The sequence below is a fragment of the Oryctolagus cuniculus genome, chromosome X (assembly GCF_051225735.1).
Source record: "Oryctolagus cuniculus isolate XC-2025 breed Fujian yellow rabbit chromosome X, ASM5122573v1, whole genome shotgun sequence".
In the NCBI taxonomy this organism is placed as follows: domain Eukaryota; kingdom Metazoa; phylum Chordata; class Mammalia; order Lagomorpha; family Leporidae; genus Oryctolagus; species Oryctolagus cuniculus.
Window position 1 is genome coordinate 64,398,462 of NC_142888.1, and position 26,087 is coordinate 64,424,548.

Consider the following 26,087-nt stretch of genomic DNA (forward strand, 5'->3'; position numbering starts at 1 on the left):
TATTTGGCAAGCAGCAGAGGGAAAGGAGCCCAAGTCTTAGAATTGTAGTCAGGTATCTGGAGAGGGGTGACTGAAATATAGGCAAGAGGATCTGACAGCCTGTTTCATAACTTAGCCAAATGGGGTCATTTGAAACAGATTAGCACAAAGATTTTTTTCATCTTAAACTCCCAGGGACCTATGCTTCTCTGAGACCTTTGCCTTGAGAAAACAGCTATGAGTGGTAACACCTGAAAGGCCTTGAGCATTTCAATGGTGGGCTAGACACAGAAGGGCACTGTTACCACCTAGTAAGTAAGGTGCAAACGACAAGCGCTAAAATGGAACAAGGTGATAAGCCTCTCCTTGAAACCACAAGAGGGGAGGGGAGGGGAGAAAGAAGGAAATCCTGAGCAGTTTCTTATGAACTCAATATGACAAATGAACACTGACCATACAGTGCTCAGTACTGGTCATTTACAGTAGGGGGGAAAGCCATGGAAATTCTTGACTCTTCTTGCACCAGTTATTGTCTCATAAGGGCTTTGTAGGTACACTAGGTTTAATCCTTCTAAATACGGATACGTAAACCTGTAAAGTTCTTCAAACATGGCCTTCTATTAAAGACATTTTGAAGAGCATTGCCCTCGTAGGCACTTACTTGATTTCTGCATTCCGTAACTGCATATATATGATTTCCGGTAATGTCAGAAGAGGTGCACTCAGGATAAAACACACATGTTGCTTGAATTTCAGTTTATGAAAAAGGACTTAAAAATATCTTCTTATCTATGATTAGCATAGAGTTGGTCCTCTATATATAAAGTCATACTAAAAATGATCCATAATGAAGAAGGAGATGGGAGAGGGAATGGGAGGTGGGATGGGAGTGGGGTGGGGGGCATGAGGGAAAGAATCACTGTATTCCTAAAGTTGCATATATGTAAAAATGCATTCATTAAATTTTAAAAAAAGAATATCTTCTCAGGGTCGGCATTGTGGCACAGTGTGTTAAGCCACCACTTGAGATGCCAGGATTCCATATCGGAGTGCCAGTTCTAGTCCTGGCTACACTGCTTCCTCACCAGCATCCTTATGGTGCCATGGTAATGCAGCAGAAGATGTCTCAAGTACTTGCACCCCTGCCACTCACATGAGGGATCAGAATGGAGTTTCTGGCTCCTGGCTTCAGCCTGGCCCAGACCTGGCTGATGTTGTTAGTTGGGGTGTGAACCAGTAGATAGATTTCTCCCTCTCTCTCTCTCTCTCTCTCTCTGTGTGTGTGTGTGTGTGTGTGTATGCATGTGCATGCGTTCCTCTCTGCTGCTTGCCTTTTTTTTTTTTTTGACAGGCAGAGTGGACAGTGAGAGAGAGACAGAGAGAAAGGTCTTCCTTTGCCGTTGGTTCACCCTCCAATGGCCGCTGCGGACAGCACGCTGCGGCCGGCGTACCACGCTGATCCGAAGGCAGGAGCCAGGTGCTGGTCTCCTATGGGGTGCAGGGCCCAAGTACTTGGGCCATCCTCCACTGCTCTCCCGGGCCACAGCAGAGAGCTGGCCTGGAAGAGGGACAACCGGGACAGAATCCGGGCCCGCCCCGACCGGGACTAGAACCTGGTGCGCTGGCACCGCAAGGCGGAGGATTAGCCTAGTGAGCCATGGCGCCGGCCTGGTTTGCCTTTCAAATAATAAATAATTTTTGAAGAAAGAATATAGTTTCCAAAAATACATTCTATCAAAAAGAACGACAACCTAAATCCTTCACCTGAATACCTGGCTTTAGAGGCAGCCTCGTTTTGTTTATTTATTCTTCAATTATTTAGTTTTTCTTTGTCCTATACATGAAAAGAAACTGTAAACTTTAGCTGAGGCTGAACTTCTTCATACTATCTGGATTCCAGAACAGTGATGATTTCATAAACATGATGAACTGGTCAAATTTGTCTGTGATGTTGCACCCATACAATTCTGGAGTTTTTTTTTTTTATTTTGTTTATTTAAAAGTGAGAGAGAGAAAAAGAAAGAGAGACAGAGCTCTCCCATCCATTTGTTGACTCCCCAAAGGCCTGCAACAGCTACGACTGGACCAGGCCAAAGCCAGGAGTCTGGAACTCAATCTGGGTCTCCCATATAGGTGGCAGGGACTCAAGCATTTGAGCCATAATCTGTTACTTCCTAGGGTGAACATTAGCAGAAAGTTGGAATCAGGAATGAATCCAGGACTCAAACCCGCATACTGTGATGAGAAATGCAGATGTCCCAAGCAGCAGTTTAACCCCTGCACCAAATGTCATCCATCCTCCACCCCACATTCTTTTGCACTGGTTTCTATCTGCTATTTCTTCTTACAAACTTAACCCATCAGTCACATCTAGACTCCAGAGACACAGCAGGCAAAGGTGATAGGAGAAATATTTGTTAGTGATAACATTCATCTAAAATTCTGCTTTTCCTATACCTAGTACCAATATTCTAGTCACCTTCGTCAAGTGCACAAATATATCTAAGAAAAAAAAGAAGCTATTCACATGTCTGCTGGATAAAAGAACTCAACTTGGGAGGGCATTTGGTTCAGTGGTTAAGTAGCTGTTTGGGATGTCCACATTCCGTCTCTGAGCATCTGATGCAATCCTGCCTACCCTACTCCAAGTCTTGCTTCCAATGACTGCACATCCTGGAAAGCAGCAAGTGATTGCTCAAGTACTTGGGTTCCTGCCACCCTCAAGAGAGACCTGCATGGAGTTTCAGGTTCAGGCTTCAGCCTGGTCCAGCCCCAGCTGTCACAGGTGTTTGAGGAGTGAACCAGTGAATGGATCTCTGTCTATCTCTTCTGTCTTTCAAATAAAATGAAAATTTTTTAAATGAAAGAACTGTATTCTTAGTTAAATTCCAGTTAATTCTAGCAATGGAATATTGTTTAATGTCTTAACTTGCCTGAGCACGTAAGTAGAACTAATAATATGGAAAACATTAGAGAGCAAAGAAGAACCTAATGTATTTCTTCATTATAATTTTCTTTTTTGAAGTTTATTTTTTATTTATTTGAAATGTGGAATGAGAGAGAGAGGGGAAGAGAGAGAGAGAGAGAGAGAGATTTTTCACCCACTGGTTCAATCTCCAAACACCCTCAACAACAAGGATAGACTGAAGCCAGAAGCTCAGAATTCCATCAGGGTCTTCCACGTGGGTGGCAACAGCCCCAGCACTTGAGTAATCACCTGCTACCTCTCAGAATGCATTAGCAGCACAAGAGATATGGGGAACCCAACAGGATATAGGACTTCAAAAAGAAGACTATTTAAATAATCAAAACGTGATTATTGCAGCTTTACAGATAGATGAGAGTTATAACCCCCAAATCAAGCTATTATTATATTATTATCCTTCCTCCATTTGTCAATTAGAATACCAATTTCTTCTTTGCTTACTCTTAGTTTGTATCCATTTTCTGTTTCTAAAAGTGATTATTGAAAATAAACTCAGGGCCATTGAAAATAAATGCTCTCTTGGCCGGCGCCGCAGCTCACTAGGCTAATCCTCCGCCTTGCGACGCCGGCACACCGGGTTCTAGTCCCGGTCGGGGTGCCGGATTCTGTCCCGGTTGCCCCTCTTCCAGGCCAGCCCTCTGCTGTGGCCAGGGAGTGCAGTGGAGCATGGCCCAAGTACTTGGGCCCTGCACCCCATGGGAGACCAGGAGAAGTACCTGGCTCCTGCCTTTGGATCAGCGCAGTGCACCGGCCGTGGCGGCCATTGGAGGGTGAACCAACGGCAAAGGAAGACCTTTCTCTCTGTCTCTCTCTCTCACTGTCCGCTCTGCCTGTCAAAAAAAAAAAAAAAAAAAAAAAAAAAAAAAAAAAAGAAGAAGAAGAAAAGAAATGCTCTCAAGGCTGACATTGTCGCACACTGGGTTAAGCTGTGGCCTGTGATGTTGGCATCCCATATGGAGGATTGTTCAAGTCCTAGCTGCTCAATTTCCAATCCAGCTCCCTGCTAATGTGCCCGGGAAAGCAGCAAAAATGGTCCAAGTGTTTGAATGCCTGCCACCCACATGGTAGACTTGAATGAATCACCTGGCTCCTGCCTTCTGCCTGGCCCAACCCCAACCATTTGTGGCCATTTGGTTAGTGAACCAACAAATGGAAGATCCGCCCCCGCCCCGGGCTCTGTGTGTGTGTGTGTGTGTGTGTGTCTTCCACCTGTCTGACTCTGCCTTTCAAATAAATAAATAGATCTTTAAAAAAGAAAAAGGAAATAAAGAAAAAGGAAATAAAGTCTCAGAATTAAGAAACCATGGCTTCTGGTGTGGAATTCAGATGATGGCACCGGAAGTAGTTTCACCGTACTTTTGTCATTACTAATATGATTGTGATCAAATCCAGCTTCATGGAAACCTTCAAGGAGGAAGAAATAGTATCTCACATTGTGTGAAAGCAGTCTTCCTGCTCCTTCGATGACCTACACTGAATGGAATTATTTGCTTTAAAAAATTATTTTATGATGATTCTTCAAAAAGTTCGTGCAAAATGCATATTATGAAAAAACTATGCATGAAATTCACTTGGGAGGGCACCAAAATAAACTTATTTTTTCATTCCATTTCCCATGAACATCTTGAAGTACCCTTGTATATAAAATACCTAGTCCTTTGAGCCATATACTAAACCAAAACACTACTTGGGGGCCATGGATAGGTAGAAAGAATGATTATCTAGACTAATAATGCTACTTCATAGAATTTGGGGTCCAGCATTGTGGAGCAGAGGGTTAAGTTCCTGCTTGGGATGCTGGCATGCTTATTGGAGCACCAGTTTGAGACCCAGCTGCTCGGCTTCCAATCCAGCTCCCTGCTAAGGGGCCTGAGAAAGCATGAGGAGATGGCCCAAGTATGTGGGTCTCTGCCACCTACATGGGAGACCTGGATGGAGCTCTGGACTGCTGGCTTTCACCTGGCTCAGCCTTAGCTGTTAAAGCCACTTGGGTAGTAAACCAACAGATGAAAGATCTCTTTCTCTCTCTCCCATTCTGCCTTTCAAATAAATCCTTTTTTTTTTTTAAGTAATGGAGTGTTTCCTTTTTGAACTCCCTACTGGATATCCTGCTTACTCCAGACTGTTCCCCAGCCTGGATCCAGTAAATCATCATATTTTCTTCTCATTACTCTCTTACAGATCACTTCCATTCAAACCATTATTGTCAGTATCCTCTAAGCCTACATTTCCAAGCTTCAGTGTACGTTATTCTGCTTAAAATTCTCTTGCAGCTTATGAAAAGCTGTCTTCTCTAATATTTAGACTGCCTTAAAGTTTCCCTGACTGCTACAGACAGAGGTGACACTACATTCTCCAAAAAACTAGAGAATGCATTTCTGTTAAAAAAAATGTCTTAACATTTTCTTCAGAATCAAGTTAGGTAGCAAATACTGATTGCATTCCAACTATATATAAGACATTCTGTTAGGCACTGTGGAGAGTGTGTGATTAAGTACTGAAAGCTGTGCAATTCTAGGAAGGAAAGTACCATTTGCCACCTCAGAGATAACAAGTGTAATAGAATGACATTTAAATTAATGCAATCTGGCTCAAAAGTTCTTATTTCTTAGGCAGTCTTCTCTACTGTCGAGGAACAGTTATTTTTCCTTCTTACTATTTGTTGAGCTCTTTACCTAGTATAAGGCTAATTTTATCAGTATAAAATAAACTGAAAGTAGATTATTGTAAAAATTAAGAGAGGGAATAAGAGAAGAAGGAGGAGGAAGGGTGGGAGCATGGGTGAGAAGAAAGGTAGGGTGGGAAGTATCACTATGTTCCTAGATCTGTATATATGAAATACATGAAATTTGTTCACCTTAATTTTTTTAATAAATAAACAGAAAAAATAATAAAAAAGAAAACTTCAAAGTAGTTTGATATTAATATCCCAAGTTCATTCTATTTCAGTTGTGTCAATACTTATTACTCAAATTTAATTTTTTTGCCTTAAAATAAAACTGATGAATTCAAACGTCTGTGTATCAACAGAAAAAAACTATCCTCTGTTCTGTGTAATTAAGTGTATTGTATTATTGTGTGCATAATATAAAATCAATACATAGTTAATTAATATTGATTGTAATTGAATGTTTTTGTAATTTCACTAGTAGTCATGATAAATAATCAGTACATTTATACTGTACTAAATTTTTTTAACTTTTATTTAATGAATATAAATTTCCAAAGTACAGCTTTTGGATTACTTTGGCTTTTTCCCCCCATAACCTCCCTCCCACCCGCAACCATCCCATCTCCCGCTCCCTCTCCCACCCCATTCACATCAAGATTCATTTTCAATTATCTTTATATACAGAAGATCAATTTAGTATATATTAAGATTTCAACAGTTTACAGCTACACAGAAACACAAAGTGTAAAGTACTGTTTGAATACTAGTTATACCGTTAATTCACATAGTACAACACATTAAGGATAGAGATCCTACATGGGGAGTAAGTGCACAGTGACTCCTGTTGTTAATTTAACAATTGACATTCTTGTTTATGGCGTCAGTAATCACCCGAGGTTCTTGTCATGAGCTGCCAAGGCTATGGAAGCCTTTTGAGTTTGCCAACTCCGATCTTATTTAGACAAGGTCGTAGTCAGAGTAGAAGTTCTCTCCTCCCTTCAGAGAAAGGTATCTCCTTCTTTGATGACCTGTTCTTTCCACTGGGATCTCACTCACAGAGATCTTTCATTTAGGTGTTTTTTGTTTGTTTGTTTGTTTTGTTTTTTTGTTTTTTTTTTTTTTTTTTTTGCCAGAGTGTCTTGGCTTTCCATGCTGAAATACTCTCATGGGCTTTTTAGCTGGATCCGAATGCCCTAAGGCCCTAATGGCTGATTCTGAGGCCAGAGTGCTGTTTAGGACATCTGCCATTCTATGAGTCTGCTGTGTATCCTGCTTCCCATGTTGGATCGTTCTCTCCTTTTTAATTCTATTAGTTATTATTAGCAGACACTAGTCTTGTTTATGTGATCCCTTTGACACTTCTTAATCCTATCATTATGATCAATTATGAAATGAAACTGATCACTTTGACTAGTATACTGTACTAAATTAGGGTGTCATTTCTATTACATATATCAGCAGTGAAGTAATGCAGTGACATCTGTTTTTAATGTTATAAAATGGTATATCCCTTATTAAGTAAAAGAAGAAGTTACTAGAGAGGTTTTCAATGACTGGCAATTATGGTAGTATCTTCAAGTAGGGCTAATAAAACATTTATATTTATTATAATAACTACATTTTAATCCACTGTCAATTATGAGTAGCAATACTCAACATAATCCCTTTTTTCCTTTGGAAACAAATTGAGTCACTATGCTTTCGTTACTTGCTCTATCACACTGAATGCTTATCCCTCTGCCACACGTAGAAGTTGCTGAGAATAAAGATGTAAGCATAGTGTAACGAGGCCAAATAATAACACTGGATAATCTTGTGTTGAAGATCAATTTGTACCAATCTAACTAAATTTTATAATCAGTCCTTGCACAAAACCCATATTCATTTGTAAATACACAAGACAAACAATGATGAAGGTATTTTCATATGGCATTCTTTAAATAATTAAATACTGTATTTTGGAGCTGACTAAAAAGCTGCCAAATAACATAGAGTTGCCAGATTTACCAAGTATTTGGGACATACTTACACAAAAAAATTTTTCATTGCTAACATAAAATTCAAATTTAACTGGACTTCTTGTACATTACTTTGCTAAATCTGGCAATCCTAATAGGGGCAAGCCAGGAAGGCTTCTCAGGAGAAGTGATATTTGAGGCTTCAGGAAGGTTCTGTTGAAGTTAGCCAGGTCAGAGTAGGCAGAAGGTTGGGACAAGGACAGCCTTTGAGGTTCAGGCATGGAAATAATGGGAAATATGTTCAGAGGATAGAAGTGTGAAAGAGTGATGAGAAACAGGGTGAGCTCTTCAGTTTATCTAGAAAATTAACTTGTAACTTCACAACAACACATAAAAGAGACATTATTTTACTTCAATTTTTAACCCTTCTCTCCAAGGTCACAGTGAACTCTGACAGGTGTAAACACAGCCACAGTCGTGCAAAACACTTGCTTAAAAGAACACAAAGCTCTACTCTATCCAAAATTCTTTCTCTTCTTTCAGAACAGGTTTCACCTTGCTCTATGAGAGTTAATTAGCCTTGATTTTCTCCAGTAAGGAATCTAATCACTTCTCTTCTTTGAACATGTCACATTCCTCATTCTATGCAACTGTTTCCACCTGTCAAGATGTCAGGTCTCGATGTAATTTTACGGTTAGAGTAGGAAATTTGAGTGCCCCAACAGGAAATTTTTCACCAATAACTGATGGTTAATGAAAGAACCAAATGTCCTTTAATTTAAACTGAAGTTTCTAGCTTGTTTGGATACTGACTTTTTAAAAGTTTTATTCTAAGCATGAATTGTTGTTCATCAGGCTACTTATTAAAATTTCTTAATATGGGAACTTTACTATGGCAAATTACATTTTTCTCATTGCATTGGAAGGGCTCGTCATATAAAGTATAAATATAATGATGATATCACTCATCATCACTCAGAGTCTCAAAAATTCATTTCTAATGCAGTAAGACATATATTTTCAAATAAATTATCCAACCCCTGTAATTAAAATATAAAGTCAAACGATGCATTTTGAGTCTAAAATGTCTGAAAAGAAAATGTCAAGTGGGATATGTGAACTGCTCTTATATTAAAATTATGTGTCACAGCTCTGCATCAACAAAAGGTGCTATGATCATCAATAACAATGACTCATAAATCATTCTGTTTGAAATACAAATGCTAGATGTCTATATATAAGGATAATATATGAAAATGTAAATTTTACATGTTTAATAGTATTGCACTTTTACCTTCTTAAAATTCCTCATCTTTTTATAATTTCATTGCAATTCTTATATACACAATGGACCATAAATAAAAATAAATACACACACACACACACACAAACATATCTCCCTCTCACCCTTTCCTCACAAACACACTAATTCTATCACAGCCACTAAAATCTTCAGTCTCAATTACTACATATTTTTATCTTTGGTGTAAGCAAAAATTTCTACCTTAACTTCTTTTCTGCCTGAGACCCATCCTGGAGTTACCGCCATCTAGTGACAAGTAGGAGTATTTAATTATTTTATTTTTTATGCCGAAATTGCCTAAAATTTAAAAAGCAAAAAGTAGAAACAAACAAGAAGATTAGAATAAAGATTCCAAAAGAGTATAAAAGTCTACAATATAGCTTCCATGCCTTTGTTTGACTTTAAATGAAGATAATTATTTTTGCTTTAAAGAAAGTGGACTTTTTCCAGATTTCCAGTATGTTAGCATTTTACTTTGTGGTGAAAATGTAAGCTACACAGATTGTGCATTTCTCTGTATTGACATTCCGTGCTGAAATGAAATATTTCTTTTTTATTGACTTACCAATTGTTTTCAATAATAATAATTTTCTATTTTTATAAAATGTGCTTACATCTGCAGCTCTTATCTTGTGAAGTTTCTGTGTGTGCAGGTTCCTGAGATGTTGTCACAAATGATTTCCTTGCATTCATGACTACATAAATATTGCCTTGAAAGAAAAAATGTTAACATTTTGTCAAAATATTTTAGAATTCTTTCAAAAATAGGGTATTAAATAAGTTATGCTAAATATATCTGCATAATCCAACTTTGTAGGAGTTAAAAAGATGAAAAAAAAAGAAAAACAGTGCCCTGCTATCATCTTTCAGGGTCACACACATAGTAACCTCAGTCTGGAAAGTGACCTTTTGTTTAAACTAGGAAACAGAGAAATACTGCAGAATTTCACATCAGTCTTCTTTACAATGAAATGTAGCCCTATTGGCTATAAATGAGAACCTCCATATAAATATCCGAATTTTATAAAGACCTACTATTTAGTGTGAAATAGTGATTATTTAAAAATCATCAGCTTTGGCTTTTAGAAATACAATGAATTTCATATAATGTATTAGTTCATTTTTCCCTCAGGAAAGATGAAAATATCTATATGGATACTGAACACTCCAAATGGGCAATTTAATCACTTCATCCAGTTGAAGAACTGCTGGGGTGTTAAGGCTAGTTCTTTTGTCTCTCTGCCAGTAAGGCAGACCCTTAAATATGAATGGGTAGGTTCTGGGTCTCTAGGTTAGCAACCACTTTTCATTTCCCAGAGTCATTGGAACCAAGTCTCATTAATCTATGTCTTGTAAAAAGTTATAGAGGTCACATTAAAATGTGTGTGATATAACGGTTTCTCCAGCTGCACTAGAAAGGAAAGCAAAAGTAACAGTAGATTTCTGAGGCTTACATCTCTCCTAACTGGATATCATGCTCAAATTCAAGAAGTGTCCCAGTGATACTAGTGAGTCATCATAATAGAAATGTGGGATTAAATTCAGCTGATGTCTTAGAAATAAACTCTCTTAATTGGAAAATTTAGTCTATGGTTGAAGTATGTTTCAATGGTCTCAACTAAATACATATATCGCTGATTCAGTTGTGCTATTATTTGAGAATTACGGAAATTTATTTTATTTAAAAGGCAATTTGTTTGTATAATGTAATATATTCAAGGAAACATAAAATAGTCTTTGTTCCTGATCATAGTTCTCTATTCTCTTATTTGTGACTTTACCCTTGAAATGGAATCCAAGTTGAAGAGCTAATGAGTGCCCATGATACACCATGGATAGGATATTATATTACTTTAATATATGTAAATTAAGCATATGCTGATTCTTTGTGATATCATATCATTGTCTTAATATCAGGAAAATACAAAGCATTTTATGTTTAGTTGAAAATAAATTTAACATAAAAATGAAAAAAATTGATCAAGTTTAAGCAAAGATACCTCAAACATTAGATGTACACTCTTTCAGCTTGATTTTATGTGTGCACATTACTTCATTTATATTATGCCAATCTCAAATTTTGAAAAATACTAACATTTACAAACCAAGGAAGACATTTATTTAGCAAAAGTAATCTATAGAGATAATATGTGCTTTAGTTCTACAGACATGAGACGTAGGGGGATGGTGTCCAATAATCATCAGTGAGCATTTCGCAGTAGAAATGTAAAGAATAGTCATTGCATAAAAGATTTATTTCTCCATGTGTTCAAGTCAGTTTCTTCAATTCTTAGCGTGATATTTTGCTTCCAATTGAAAATGCATGTTTTGGATTCATTCAGCGTTTCAGCATGTAGGTCAGGGGTTAGGCTGTGGTAATCCATCAGACGGAAACATACCATGTGTAAATTGTGGACTGGGAGATTTTGTTCTAGCATTCTAGAAAAGCAAAGAAATCCTTTATTTTGTGTTCTGTGGCATCTTAAGGCAAGAATTAGATTGAGAGGTAATTCTTAAATTTAAGACAAAGAAAAGAAATTTAAAATGAACAATTCTGATTGTTTAAGTAACCTGAGGAAATTAAGTTCAGAAAAAAAAAGTTATGAACCCATGAATTGAGACCCTAATAAAGAATGTGTATAAACAAGATGGGGAGTTCTCAAAAATGGAATTTGCACTATACAGCTAAAATTAATTCTCAAGTAAAAGAAAGGAGAATGAATGTATAGATGATGTGACCTTATAGGGAGTTCTCACATGAGCTTAAATTATAAACAGAGGCACACAAAAGATGAAAAAAAATAAACACACTCAAGGACAAATATTTTTAAATGGCAATGTATGCCTCTGTGTACACTACTGGGAAGGTTGAGGCCAAGGAAGGGATGAGAAATGTACATTCAGGAGAATAATGTAAAGTGACCCAAAGTGCCTTTGAAAAAGTTATGTGGAGTACGCCCCCAGAAAAGGGCTGCATTGATATGCTTCTCAGCATTCAGATGTTTGCTTCAAATGCAGACTCCTCATTTTAGAGGAGTTCAAAGACTCCACATATTATGAAATTATACTAAGAAGGAAATATTAATTACCCAGATTTGATCAATACATACTATATATGTGTGTTTAAATATCACAACATTCCCCATAAATACATACAATTACTGAGTGTTTATAAAAAATTGAGGTGTTTAAGGGGATGAAAATACTAAACGCACTTGATCATCACATATTGAATATGTATATATATATAGAATTCTCATACTATTCCCCATAAATAAATACAATTAAAATTATTTCAAAGGTGGTATTGTGGCAAAGTTGATTAAGCCACCTCTTGGGATGCCCACATTCCATTTTAGAGAGCTTGGTTCCAGTACTGACTACTCTGAGCTTCCTGCTAATATGCCTGGGAAGTGACAGATTGTGGCACAAGTATTTGGGAGACCCAAATACATGGGATACCCCAGTGAAGTTCCTGGCTCCTGACTCAGGTCTGGCCCAGCCCTGGTCATTGCAAGCATTTGCAGAATGAACCAGTGGATGGAAGATCTCTCTCTCTCTCTCTCTCTCTCTGACTTTCAAATAAACAATAAATATTTTTAAAATGCAGATTCTTTCCTCTATTCTAAATGAATACAAATATCCAGGGATAGGTGCAAGGATTTGCCTTTTAATACCTTCCTAAGAAAATTCTTAAACTTTTTACAAAGTAGAAAGTGTTAAGTTAAATAATGCTAAAAGTAAACAATATTTCCCTAGTCCAATCCATCCCCAAATTTCTAAACTTGCTCCTCAAAGGAAACACTTTTCTTTTTTTTTTAAACTTTTATTTAATGAATATAAATTTCCAAAGTACAACCTATGGATTACAATGGCTTCCCCCCCACACCGTCCCTCCCACCCACAACCCTCCCCCCTCCCACTCCCTCTCCCCTTCCATTCACATCAAGATTCATTTTCGATTATCTTAATATACAAAGATCAGCTTAGTATACATTAAGTAAGGATTTCAACAGTTTGCTCCCACACAGAAACATAAAGTGAAAAATAATAGATGATTTTTTTAAATGATGATGCAATCAGATCAGACCTATTGTCATGTTTAATCCCAGTGAGAGTCTAGTTGGGAATTGATAATTTTTTTTTTACAGAAGATCAGTTTAGTATGCATTAAGTAAAGATTTCAACAGTTTGCACCCCCATAGAAACACAAAGTGAAATATATTGTTTGAGTACTCGTTATAGCATTAAATCTCAATGTACAGCACATTAAGGACAGAGATCCTACATGAGGAGTAAGTGCACAGTGACTCCTGTTGTTGACTTTACCAATTGACACTCCTGTCTATGGCATCAGTAATCTCCCTATGCTCCAGTCATGAGTTTCCAAGCTATGGAAGCCCTCTGAGTTCTCCGACTCTTATCTTGTTTAGACAAGGTCATAGTCAAAGTGGAGGTTCTCTCCTCCCTTCAGAGAAAGGTACCTCCTTCTTTGAAGACCTGTTCTTTCCACTGGGATCTCACTCACAGAGATCTTTTTGCCAGAGTGTCTTGGCTTTCCATGCCTGAAATACTCTCATGGGCTTTTCAGCCAGATCCGAATGCCTTTAGGGCTGATTCTGAGGCCAGAGTGCTGTTTAGGACATCCACCATTCTATGAGTCTGCTGAGTATCTCGCTTCCCATGTTGGATCACTCTCCCCTTTATTCTATCAGTTAGTAGTAGCAGGTACTAGACTTGTTTATGTGCTTCCTTTGACTCTTAGTCCTTTCATTATGATCAATTGTGAACTGAAATTGATCACTTGGACTGGTGAGATGGCATTGGTACATGCCACCTTGATGGGATTAAATTGGAATCCCCTGGTATGTTTCTAACTCTACCATTTGGGGCAAGTCAGCTTGAGCATGTCCCAAATTGTACATCTCTTCCCTCTCTTATTCCTACTCTTATGTTTAACAGGGATCACATTTCAGTTAAATTTCAACACTTAAGAATAACTGTGTATTAATTACAGAATTAAACCAGTCATATTAAGTAGAACAGACAAAAAAACTACTAAGAGGGAAAATGTATTAAGTTGTTCATTAACAGTCAGGGCTATGCTGATCAAGTCACCGTTTCTCATAGTGTCCATTTCACTTCAACAGGAGGAAACACTTCTCAAACCTACTAAACGAAATAATAATTGAAAATTTCCTAAGTTTTGAAAGAGACGTGGACATCCAGATAAGGAAACTCAAAGGACCCCAAGCAGACGTGACCAAAAAAGATCTTTTCTAAGGCATATTGTAGTCACATTGTCAAAAGTTAAGTACAAGGCGTGAACCCTAAAAAGCATAAGAGAAAAATGTCAAGTTACATATAAAGGACAACCGATTAGGTTAATGGGCAACTTCTCAGATGAAATCCTACAGATTAGAAGAGAGTGAAATGATATATTCAAGATATTAAAAGAACCTATCCTTTAGAATTGAAGGAGAAATGAGGTATTTCCCAGATAAAAACAGAGAATTCGCCAGCCTTACAAGAAATTCTGAAGGGAATTCTACATTAGAAGTAAACATCATGAAAGTACATGACACTACCAAATTCACTAACAGAGTGGGTACAATCACTAACCAGTCAGCAAACTGATAGTTTTTTTTTTTTTTAATTTATATAAGGGGAACAAATTTCATGTATCTCATACATTCAGTTTTAAGAATATAATGATACTGCCACCCTACCCTCACTCCCTCCCAGGCTTGTCCTCACCCTCCCTCCTCCTTCTTTCTTATTTTTCTTTTAATTAATTTTTACAGTGACATATTTTCAATTTATTTTATAATCCCAAGTTTAACCCTCTCCCAAGTAAAGAATTCAACAAGTAGTAAGTAGAAACACCACTCACTGTTCCTTAAGAATATAGCAAGGCATTAAACAATAATCAAATCTCCAAAAGTCAGTTTCACTCATATACATTACCTTTTGTCTCTGTATATTAGTTATAAATCAGGGATAACATATAATATTTGTCTTTTTTGGTCTGGCTTATTTAAGCATAATGGTCTACAATTACATCAATTTTGTTGCAAAAGACAGGGTTTCATTCACTTTTATGGCTCAGCAGTATCCCATCGTGTATATATACACCACGATTTCTTTATCCAGTCTTCAGTTGATAAACATCTCAGTTGATTCCATATCTTAGCTATTGTGAATTAACCTGCTATAAACATGGGGGTACAGATAATTCTTTCATATGCTGATTTCATTTCCTTTGGGTAAACTCTCAGGAGTGGAATGGCTGGATCACATAGTACATCTATTTTCAGATTTCTGAAGAATCTCCATGATGTCTTCCATAATGATTGCACTAGTTCACATTGCCACCAATAATGGATTAGGATACCTTTTCCCCCACATCCTCATCAGCATTTGTTATTTTTGATTTTTGCATGATAGCCATTCTAACTTGGGTGAGCTGAAAGTGGTTTTTATTTGCATTCCCCTAATAGATAGTGACCCTAAGCATCTTTTCATGTGTCTGTTGGCCATTTGTGTTTCATCCTTTGAAAAATGCCTGTTCATATCTTTAGCCCATTTATTAACTGTAAAAAGATAAAGAAGAACACTATAAATTGACAAAAGATAAATCCAGTAAGATATAATCATTATAAATATATATGCACCCAGATATATACAGCAAATACTATTAAGCCTAAAGAGAGAGATAGACTCCAATACAATCAGAGTGGGGGACTTTGGGAACCCCACTGTCATCAATGGACAATTCAGACAGAAAACAAAGATACTTCAGAGTTGAACTATACTACTGAGCAAATGAACCTAATAGATATTTACAGGATACTTCACCCAATAGCTACAGAATACACATTCTCATTATCACATGAAACATTTTCTAGGATGGACCGTATATTAGGTAGATCAAGTCTCAGCAAATTTTAAAAATTAAAATCATAGCATGTATCCTCTCAGGCCATAAAGGAATAAAACTAGAAATCAACAAAAAGAATGATAAAACATTTACAAATACATGGAAATTAAAAGCATGCTACTGAATGACCACTGGGTCATTGAAAAATTAAAAAGGAAATCAAAAACTTTCTTGAAATAAATGAAAATGAAAGCACAACATATCAAAACCAGTAAGATACAGCAAAAGCAGTATTAAGAGAGAAGTTTCTAGTGTTAAGTGCTTACATTAAAGAAAAGTCTCAAATAAATGATCTAGTGAGGCATATTGAAGACTTAGGAAAACAAGAACAAACCAAATCCAAAATTAGCAGCAGGCAAGAAATAATTAGGATCAAGGCAGAAATAAATGAAATTAAAATCAGAAATTATACAAAAGATCTACAAACCAAAAAGCTGGTTTTTTGAGAAGATAAATAAACTTTTAGCCATACTAACAAAGAAATTAAATTAGAGATGAAAAAAGAGACATTACAATTGATACCACTGAAATACAAAGAATCATAAGAAACTATTAGGAAAAACTGTATGCTAACAAAGGGAAAACCTCAACCAAATGAATAAATTCCTGGATAAAGAAAATCTATCAAGATTAAATCAAGAAGATATAGAAAATCTAAAAGACCCATAACAAGCAATGACATTGAAGCAGTGATTAAAATTCTCTCATCGAGTAGGAGTTGGGAATGGAATGGGGGTGGGAGGGTGGGTATGGGGGGGGAACTACTATATTCCTGAAGTTGTACCTATGAAATTTGCATTCATTAAATAGAAGCTTTTAAAAAGAGTCTCCAATCAAGGAAAAATCCAGGACCTGATGGCTTTAATACTGAATTCTACAAAACATTTAAAGAGGTGCTGACTCCAGTACTCTTCAAATTATTCCAAACACTAAACATTGTGGACTCTGCCAAACTTTTATGAGGCTAGCATCACTCTGATACTAAAACCAAAGACACAACACACACACACACAAAACTACATACCTATTCCTTGATGAACATAGATGCAAAAATTCTCAACAAAATACCAGCAAAGAGAATCCAAAACTATATAAAAATATGCATCATAATCAAGAGGGATTTATCCCAGAGATGCAAGGGTTGTTCAATTCACAAATCAATAAACATAGAAAATCACATCAGCAGAATGAAGAACACAAACCATAAGATCATCTCAAATGTTTTTGGTATTTCTGTTGGCACTTGCTTTCATGTTTTAAATTATATGCATATATTTCTGTTTCCTGATTAGTCACTTTTAAATATTACCTTTGACTTCCTACTATAGTAGAGAAGGATTTGGGTCTCTTACATTTCTGTTTGTATACTTCTCTTCCTCTACAGCCTCAATATTGCTATATCACAATTTAGGAAATGTCAGCACTCAGTTCTTGTATTGGTATGCCCATATACATCCTTTTCGTTGTTGAGCTAACTAGTATACTGTAATTTAGTTTCTTTTATCTCAAAATTTCTTGTTTTTCCAAGAATTTATAATTGTTGTGATTTTCTATATACTTAGATTATATATGTCTATAGCTAATTTTACCAAATACTCCATCATTGTTCTAATACTATTTTCCACATGAGTAAACAGATCAAGTAATTCCTCAATCCCATTTTTCCAGAAGTCTTCCCTCTTGGAGGCTTTTACTTCCTCCTCTGCTTTGGGCTAGTTTCCCCCCAGGCCTGTTGAATAACTGTTACTTTGGAAATTCCCATTGCTATGCTGTTTTGGATCAGCTGTTCCTTTCATCTTCCTCTTTCCTGGTTTTATTCCCTGTTTTGGTTGACTGTGTCCTCCAGTCACTTTCTGATGCTATGTAGAAAGTGCTTTTGGAGTCGTGACATATCTGAAATTATCTTTATAGATAGCAATAAGCTTTGTAGTATCTCATCTAAAATATTTTAGTTTATTTCTTTGAAAATCAGAGAGAAAAAAAGACAAGAGCAGAGAGAAAAAGAAAGAGACTGATGGAGAGAAAAAAAACAGAGAGAGATTCTTCCATCGACTGCTTCAGTCCCCAAATGCCTACAACAGTCAATGTCGGGTCTGGCTGATTCCAGGAGCCTGGAACTCAATCTAGGTCTCTCACAAGCATGGCAGGGAACGACATACTTGAACCATTAGCTGCTGCCTTCCAGGGTGTGCATTAGCAGAAAGTTGGATTAGGGGATGGAAACAAGACTCAAACCCAGGGACTCTGATATAAGATGATGGCATCCCAAGAGACTGTGCCAAACACCTACTCCCTCTCAGTATCAGTAAGAATCACAATCCAAATATCACTATATATTTGAGGAAGCTCTTTTGCATAAAAAAACAGAGAGCAAAATAAATAGATATGACTTGGAGGGGGAAAAAGGATCAAGCCTGAGAAAATAAAACTTTGAAATGAGATAAGAAATGCTAAAACAGAGAGATGCTGCATCTGTGAAATGAGAGTAAGATCCTGTGAAAGTAATCATCAGAGCACAAAAAATAATACATTCTAAAAATTTAAAACATAACATACAAGAGAATCTGTTTCATGCTCTTTCTTGGTTAACATTGAATTTGTGAATGTAATGTTTTCAAGGTTTAATGTACTGAAAATCACCTAGAGACTGTGGGTTGGACCTGCTGGAATACACACAGGCATTTATCTACTTTCCACAAACTACATAAAAGTAAGAGTAAGGGCACTTTACTGTTCTTAAAATATTTATTTATTTCACTTTAGCTGAAATGCAGGAGAGAGAGAGAGAGAGACAGAGAGAAAGAAGGGAAGGCAGGAAGGCAGGAAGGAAGGAAGGAAGGATCCTCCACCTTCTGCTTCACTCTCCAAATGTCTGCAACAGCCAGGGTTGGGCCAGGCTGAATCCAGGACTCTGGAATTCTGTCCAGATCTTCTACTTGGGTGGCAGGAACCCAAACACTTGAGGCATCATCTGCTGAAGGGCAATTTTTAAAAATAAGCCTTCATGTGACAAAGACCAAAACAAATAGAGAAAGGGAAATAAGATAAAACAAAGTCAAGGCTAAGAGCAGAAGATATTCTTATAAAAATTGTAATTACTGTCCTTAGATTTATCTTAGGGAGATAAGAGAAGAGGGAAAATGGATAGAGAAATGGCCAACTGACCTACTTACAACAGAGGAAGATGCACATAGACTTACTTCTAATTGGACTACTCCTGTGCTGTCACTTCAGCTTTCTTCAAAAGTTTGTTGACATCTCCCTCTGTTTTCTGTGCTCATGGTTCAAGCTTATAGACTTGTAAGCTACAGTGTAGGCTGATTGGTATGGCAAACAGATCCCCCAAACGTCAGTATTTAGAGTTCTTGAAGAACATACATTTTAATTTTGATTATGTCTACTTTATTAACCTTTTGTGATTAGTGCTTTTTGTGTCCTGTTTAAGAAATCTTTGCCTATGGTCATGAAGATGTTTTTTCCACATTTGTTCAAGTTCTCTTGTTTTTCCTTTCATGCAAATTCAGATTTTTCAATGTACTACTATTTGATGTCTTTTATATCTGTTTGAAAGAGAGAGAGAGAGAACAAGATGGGGGGCAAGAGGAGTGGGAGAGTAAGAACTCCCATTCTCTGGCTCACTACCCAAATGCCCGCCCTGGCCAAAGCTGAGAGCTAGGAACTCATTCGAGATCTCCTATATGGACGACAGGAACCCAATTACTTGAGACCCCACTGCTGCCTCACAGGGTCTATACTGACAGGAAACCAGAATCAGGAGCCAGGAAAAGGTATAGCACCTAGGCACTCTAATGTGGGATGTTGCATCTTAATTGGCATCTTAACCACTAGGCCAAATGCCCACCCTGATTTCTTTCTACTGTGTGAAATGGTCTTTTTTCACAAAGATATCAAAATTACCCACTCATTTAATCAGAACATCCCTTCCCCATTAGGTTGCAACTGTGTCATAAATCATGGAACCAAATCATGTGGGTCTGTTTCTGGATTCTCTATTCCATTCCATTATTCTATTTGTATGTACATTCCAATACTATACTATCTAAATCAGTGTACATTGATATCTCGCGGTTTGGTTTTATTATTCCTCTCTCAGGTTGCTTCAGCTGTTTATTGAAATTTTCTATTTCAGTATAATTTTAAAAACTGATGTCCCAGTTTCAATATAAAACCTGCTGGGTTTTTTTCATGGAGGTCAAAATATATCAATTTTCCACTAATTGATGTCTTTATAATACTGAGTCTTTCAGTTCATGAACTTGGCCTATCCCTCCATTTATATTGGTATTCTTAAATTTTTCTCAGTAATGTTTTGTAGCTTTCTGTGTAAGATTATTGCATATTTTCTGTTAGGCTTTTTTCTCCTGTATTTGATGCTGTTGTAAAAGGTATGTTGTTTTCTTGAACTCTATTACTGATTGATTCTTGCGTATTGACCTCATATCCAGAAAATTTACTAAATGCATTTATTTCTAATATGCACACAGATATTTTTGGATCTTCCATATATGTAACAGTGTCATATGCAAATAAGAATGCCCTTATTTTGTCACTTCAAACCCTTTTACCTTTGATTTATCTTTCTTATTTTATTTCACTAGTTAGGACCCCTAGAACAATGGTGAGTGCAAGTAATGACAGTTGGTGTTCTTCTTTCTTTTTCCCCCCAATCTCTGAAGAAAAGATTTCAATATTTCACCATTAAATATGTTTGCTGTAAGGTTTTATTTCATATACTATTTATCAGTGTAAAGAAGTGTTCGTCTATTCTTGAATTGCTAAAAGTTTTTTTTATTTCAGTTACATATAGGCATGGAATTTTTTAAAGAATTTTTTAAAGATTTATTTATTTATTTAAAAGGCAGTTACAGAGAGGCAAAGGCAGAGGAAGAGGCAGAGAGAGAGAAAGATCTTCCATAAGCTGGTTCACTCCCCAAATGGCAGCAATGGCCAGAGCTGGGCTAATCTGAAGCCAGGAGCCAGCAGCTTCATCTGGATCTCCCACATGGGTGCAGGGGCCCAAGGACTTGGGCCATCTTCTACTGCTTTCCCAGGCCATAGCAGAGAGCTGGATTGGAAGAGGAGCAGCCAAGAACCTAACTGGCATCTGTATGGGATGCCTACACTGCAAGCAGTGGCCTTACTTGCTAAGCCACAGTGCCGGCCTTGACATGAAATTTTAAATAGAATCATAAGCCATATATTAAGATTTCATAGGCTTTTTCTAATTTCTTCTTCTTTTCTGATTTTTAAATTGATCTTAATTTGATAATAAATTGATTTTCTTTATGAAATATTTCCTTTTATTATTATCATGAATGCTATAATGTTCAATAAGGTCATATTAAGATATTTGCAAAACACTATTAAAAGTACCATAGGAAAACATAATACTCTTTTTTTTTTTTTTTTGACAGGCAGAGTGGACAGTGAGAGAGAGAGAGAGAGAAAGGTCTTCCTTTGTCGTTGGTTCACCCTCCAATGGCCGCCATGGCCGGCGCACCACGCTGATCCGAAGCCAGGAGCCAGGTACTTACCCTGGTCTCCCATGGGGTGCAGGGCCCAAGTACTTGGGCCATCCTCCACTGCACTCCCTGGCCACAGCAGAGAGCTGGCCAGGAAGAGGGGCAACCGGGACAGAATCCGGCGCCCTGACCAGGGCTAGAACCCGGTGTGCCGGCGCTGCAAGGCGTAGGATTAGCCTAGTGAGCCGTGGCGCCGGCCAAACATAATACTCTTAAAACTGGAGCTACTCAAACTCTGATATATTCATTGAATGATTTTCAAATATTATATTACCTTTGAATTCTGGGCACTGTAATTATTCATTTTATCACTGGGTTCAATTTTATAATATTTTAATAGATATTTTCATTTATATCAATAGAGAAATTTACCTTTAAGTTTTCTTTCTTAGAATATCCTTGTCAGATTTCACTATAAGTGTCATTCTGACCACATAAAATATGCTTAGAAATATTCTCTCATTTTCTATTCTGTGAAAGAACTTGTGTGACATCGGTGCTATTTTTTCCTTAGCTGTTTTGAAGATTGCCTATCTTTGGGGGCTGGAGTTTTCTTTTTTACAAAGTTTTTAATTACAAACTCAATTTCTTTATTAGAATAATATTGTGAAATATCTTATACGTTGTGTCGGTTTGGGTTAGTTTATTTTTCAAGAAAATTCTAATATCAGTAGGATCATTAGTGGTATACCTCTTTTGATCCCTAATATCGGTGAATATAAACTCCTTTGCCAGGAATTTATTTTATTGGGTTTTGCAAGGAACAAACTGAGCTTTTAGATCATATGTTTTCTTTCCATTTAATTAACTTCTACTTTTATCCTTATTATTTTCCATCCACTCATTGAGTTGCACTTGTTGTTCTTTTACTAATTTCTTGAAATGGATATTACTAGATCCTCCCTCCAGTCTCCTGGCAGTGTCTCACATTGTTGAATACAATCAGAAATCAACAAATATATGAATAAGGGAAGCACAACCTCACACATTAGCCCCTTGTGATTCAGACAGAACAAAGGATGACTGTGACAGCTGATTGGTAACTTTTCCATTTGTGTGGTCAGAATGACAGATAATGAAATCTGACAAGGATTTTATAAGAAAGAAAACTTAAAGACCAATCTCTCTGATGGATATTAATGAAAACTTCTTTTCTCCCCACTGTGAAACCTGAGGGAAAAAGACTTAGATAGAACATAATGATGCTCCTTAACTTCTTAAAGGGTTATTATGTAGGAAAGACACTGAGAATATTATATATAAATCCATAGGTCAGTACTAGAACAAATGGGAGAAATTATAGAAAATTAGATTGTAGCTCAATACAAGTAAAAACTTGTAACAGTTACAGCCACACAAAAACGGAAGAGCTAAAGTGTAGAGAATCAGGCACTCTCATAAATGGTTAGCTGAAAAGTATTTTAACGGAATTGCAAATATATTTTGCTATGGTTTGTCCCATCCAAAACTCATGTTACAATTTTTTAAAATTTTTAGCTGGTTTTTTTGTATTACCATCAACCAACTAGAATTACTTTCTGTTCTTAGTAATCTGAATTAACCATACTGTATCTAAATTGGATTATGTTACAATTTGATCGTCATTGTGGTGGTGTTGAGAGGTATGGTCTTTAAAAGATGATTAGGTCTTTAAGAGGGATTAATGCCTCTCTTAAGGGAGTGGGTTATTTCTAGTAGGAGTGAGAGAGTTCTCGCTGTCACTGGAGTGGACTAGTTACCGCAAGAGCAGGTTGTTATATATTAGGGCCACTCTTGGTTTTACCACTTCCATGTATGCCTGCTTGCACTTCCACTTTGTCCACTTTGGGACCATGTTATGATGCAGCACAAGATCCTTGCTAGCTTCTGGTATCATGCTCTTGGACTTGCTAGATTCTAAAACCATGAGCCACAATAAACTTCTGTCCTTTGCAGATAACCTAGTTTCAGGCATTCCTTTAGAGCAACATAAAATGGACTAAAACACTTTACTTACTCAACAATTCTACTTTAAGACTTCTTTCTATAAGTATTATCATAAAGGTGTACCAAGAAGTGTATGGAAGGATAGCCACTGAAAATTGCTTGCATTAGTAAAAAGATTGCAAACAGCATAAATGTCCAACAATAGGGAACTGACAAAATAAATTATGGCACATTCATATAATCACAGTACAATGTAGGCTTTTAAAAATGAGTCTGATCTAGATTTACAAAATAATATCCAAGATATGTAAAAAAGAAATATGCAAATCAGTTTTATAGTACTCTTTTCATTTATTTATTTATTTGAAAGTCAGAGTAACACAAAGAAGAGGCAGAGAGAGTGAGAGAGAGAGAGAGAGAGAGAGAGGTCTTCCGTCCGATGGCTCACTCCCCAGATGGCCGCAACGGCCGGAGCTGCGCTGATCCGAAGCCAGGAGCCAGGAGCTTCCTCCGAGTCTCCTATGCTGGTGCAGGGTCCAAGGACATGGGCCATCTTCTACTGCTTTCCCAGGCCATAGCAGAGAGCTGGATTGGAAGGGGAGCAGCCAGGACTAGAACCGGCGCCCATATGGGATGCTGGTGCTTCACGGCGCCACAGCACCGGCCCCAGTTTTGTAGTATTCTACCATTTATATCATATGCTATTATTTGTGTGAAAATAAAGGTATACAAATATACAATCATGTGTATATACATAGAAAAAGTCTGGAAGAGTACACAGGAAACAATCAAATGGTGGAAGATGGACTTGCAGAAGCATAAAATATCTGATTTTTCATAGGCCAAATGAATTAGAGTATTTATCACTGTATTTTTATAGATAAAATGAAGAAATATTAGCTAGAAAATGGAGTAAATCGATCAATATCAAACACAAATAGACCTGTCTGCTCAAAATACGAGTGACTTGGATAAGAATGTGTATTACAAACTCAGCAATTTCCATTATATCAGTTATGAGTCTTCCTATCAACAAAAGTTATCTACATTCCTTAAATTAGCATTTGGATAGAAACTGATTACATAAAAAGAATTGCTATCATTGCATCAATTTCACCTTTTTTAAGAGTGTAACTGTTCATTGTTTTTAATTTTAATTTTTTTCACATTTTAAAATGGAAATTTGACTAATATAATTTTTCTATATTTGCTACAAGAATGAATTTGTAGAATTCCAAGTTAAATATGGAATATAATTTTCTTTAAACTTTAATAAAAAGTTTTTAAAATGCTTATTTTTTTGTATCTTCCTAAAAGCTTATGAAAAAGATTATTTGGGAGGATCTTTGTTCTTTTCATTTCAAAAATTTGTTAAATAAAAACATTTTAGATTCCATAATGGAACTACCTTATTAAAGAACATAAGAGAAACTAAAAATAAATGTCTCAAAGACAATGATGTAAAAGCATTTAGTTAATCACAAAACTAGTGATTTTCAGTTCTATTGCTTGTTTACCAAAATAATATTGCAAATATTCACTTATGCCTGTTTTGAACCTAAAGGTGCAGGAAATTATATTTTGTGAAAAAACTACTTTTATTTCAAAACGATTTTTTGAGTAAGCCTCATACACACTCATCACATGGTCAAAGTAGGATTCTGCTAGCTGGCAGCCCCTTTTAGATTTTACTCTTATCAGCAATAACTGTTCATCAATGCAGACTCTCAGCACAGCAGAAGCAATAGCCCACTTGCAAGGAAGAGCTGTTTTATTGTTCCCTTGCGGGAAAACCAAAAGTCATTCAAACAGATAACACTTGGATCTCTATGCAAAGTTATTTGTCTCAAAGGAGTATCTACACAGAGTATTATAGAATTATTTTATTTACATAGTGTTTTACATGTCATTTCCCCTCAGTCAGATCTTTAGTATGTTCTCATAACATAACTCTTCTTGGATTTTAGTCATTTTTTTCCTCTAGCCAATAGCATGGTGTTCCCACTAATGGTGTGGAAAGCATTAATTACTGAAAAACCCAAATCATGCTCTGAATCTAGCATCTATTGGGTTTGGATTATTGTTCAGAGAAAACAGATTGTGAAGTAAATATATAGAAAAGGTAGTCAACCCAAAACAAAGAAAAGGTTAATAATGTTTTTCTTTCAACAATGACTTCCTATCAGCCCCACTTTGTCAATTGTTGTTGGGAAACTTGAATATTTACCTATAGATATCACATAATATTGTTAGAAATCTTTAAGATCTAGTGAAGCATTTTAATCTATAAAAATTTCAATAGTGTCAAACCTAAAACCACAAAGAAATCCTAATAATTCTCAAGCACTACTTATGAGTTACTGATGTGGATCTTGATCTTATTTGGGGCACCTAGCTGGCATATTACATACTGGTGCAAGTTATATTATATTGCATTTGTTTGGAGAGAGATATTGGATTTGCAAATTAAAATTCCAGGTGAAAAAGTGCTGTGTTGCCTTCCCTTCAGGAATACATACTAAGGATCTTTTTGTTCACAGCGATTTCAAGCTTTTAACATTGCTAGCAAAAATTTTAATTGCATACATTTAAAAACACAATTTTATGATAATGCTAACATGTAAAGGTCAATTTTCCAAGATGTTTGTGAAGGGATTTGTAACTTGATAAATAGTTAAGCTTTGTAATACCCTATCAAGTTTAATTCTCTACCTGTAATTAAAAGTGATCCTTTAAATTCTCCTGGAGATGTAATATTACTAGTGCTGATAACTGTACCCT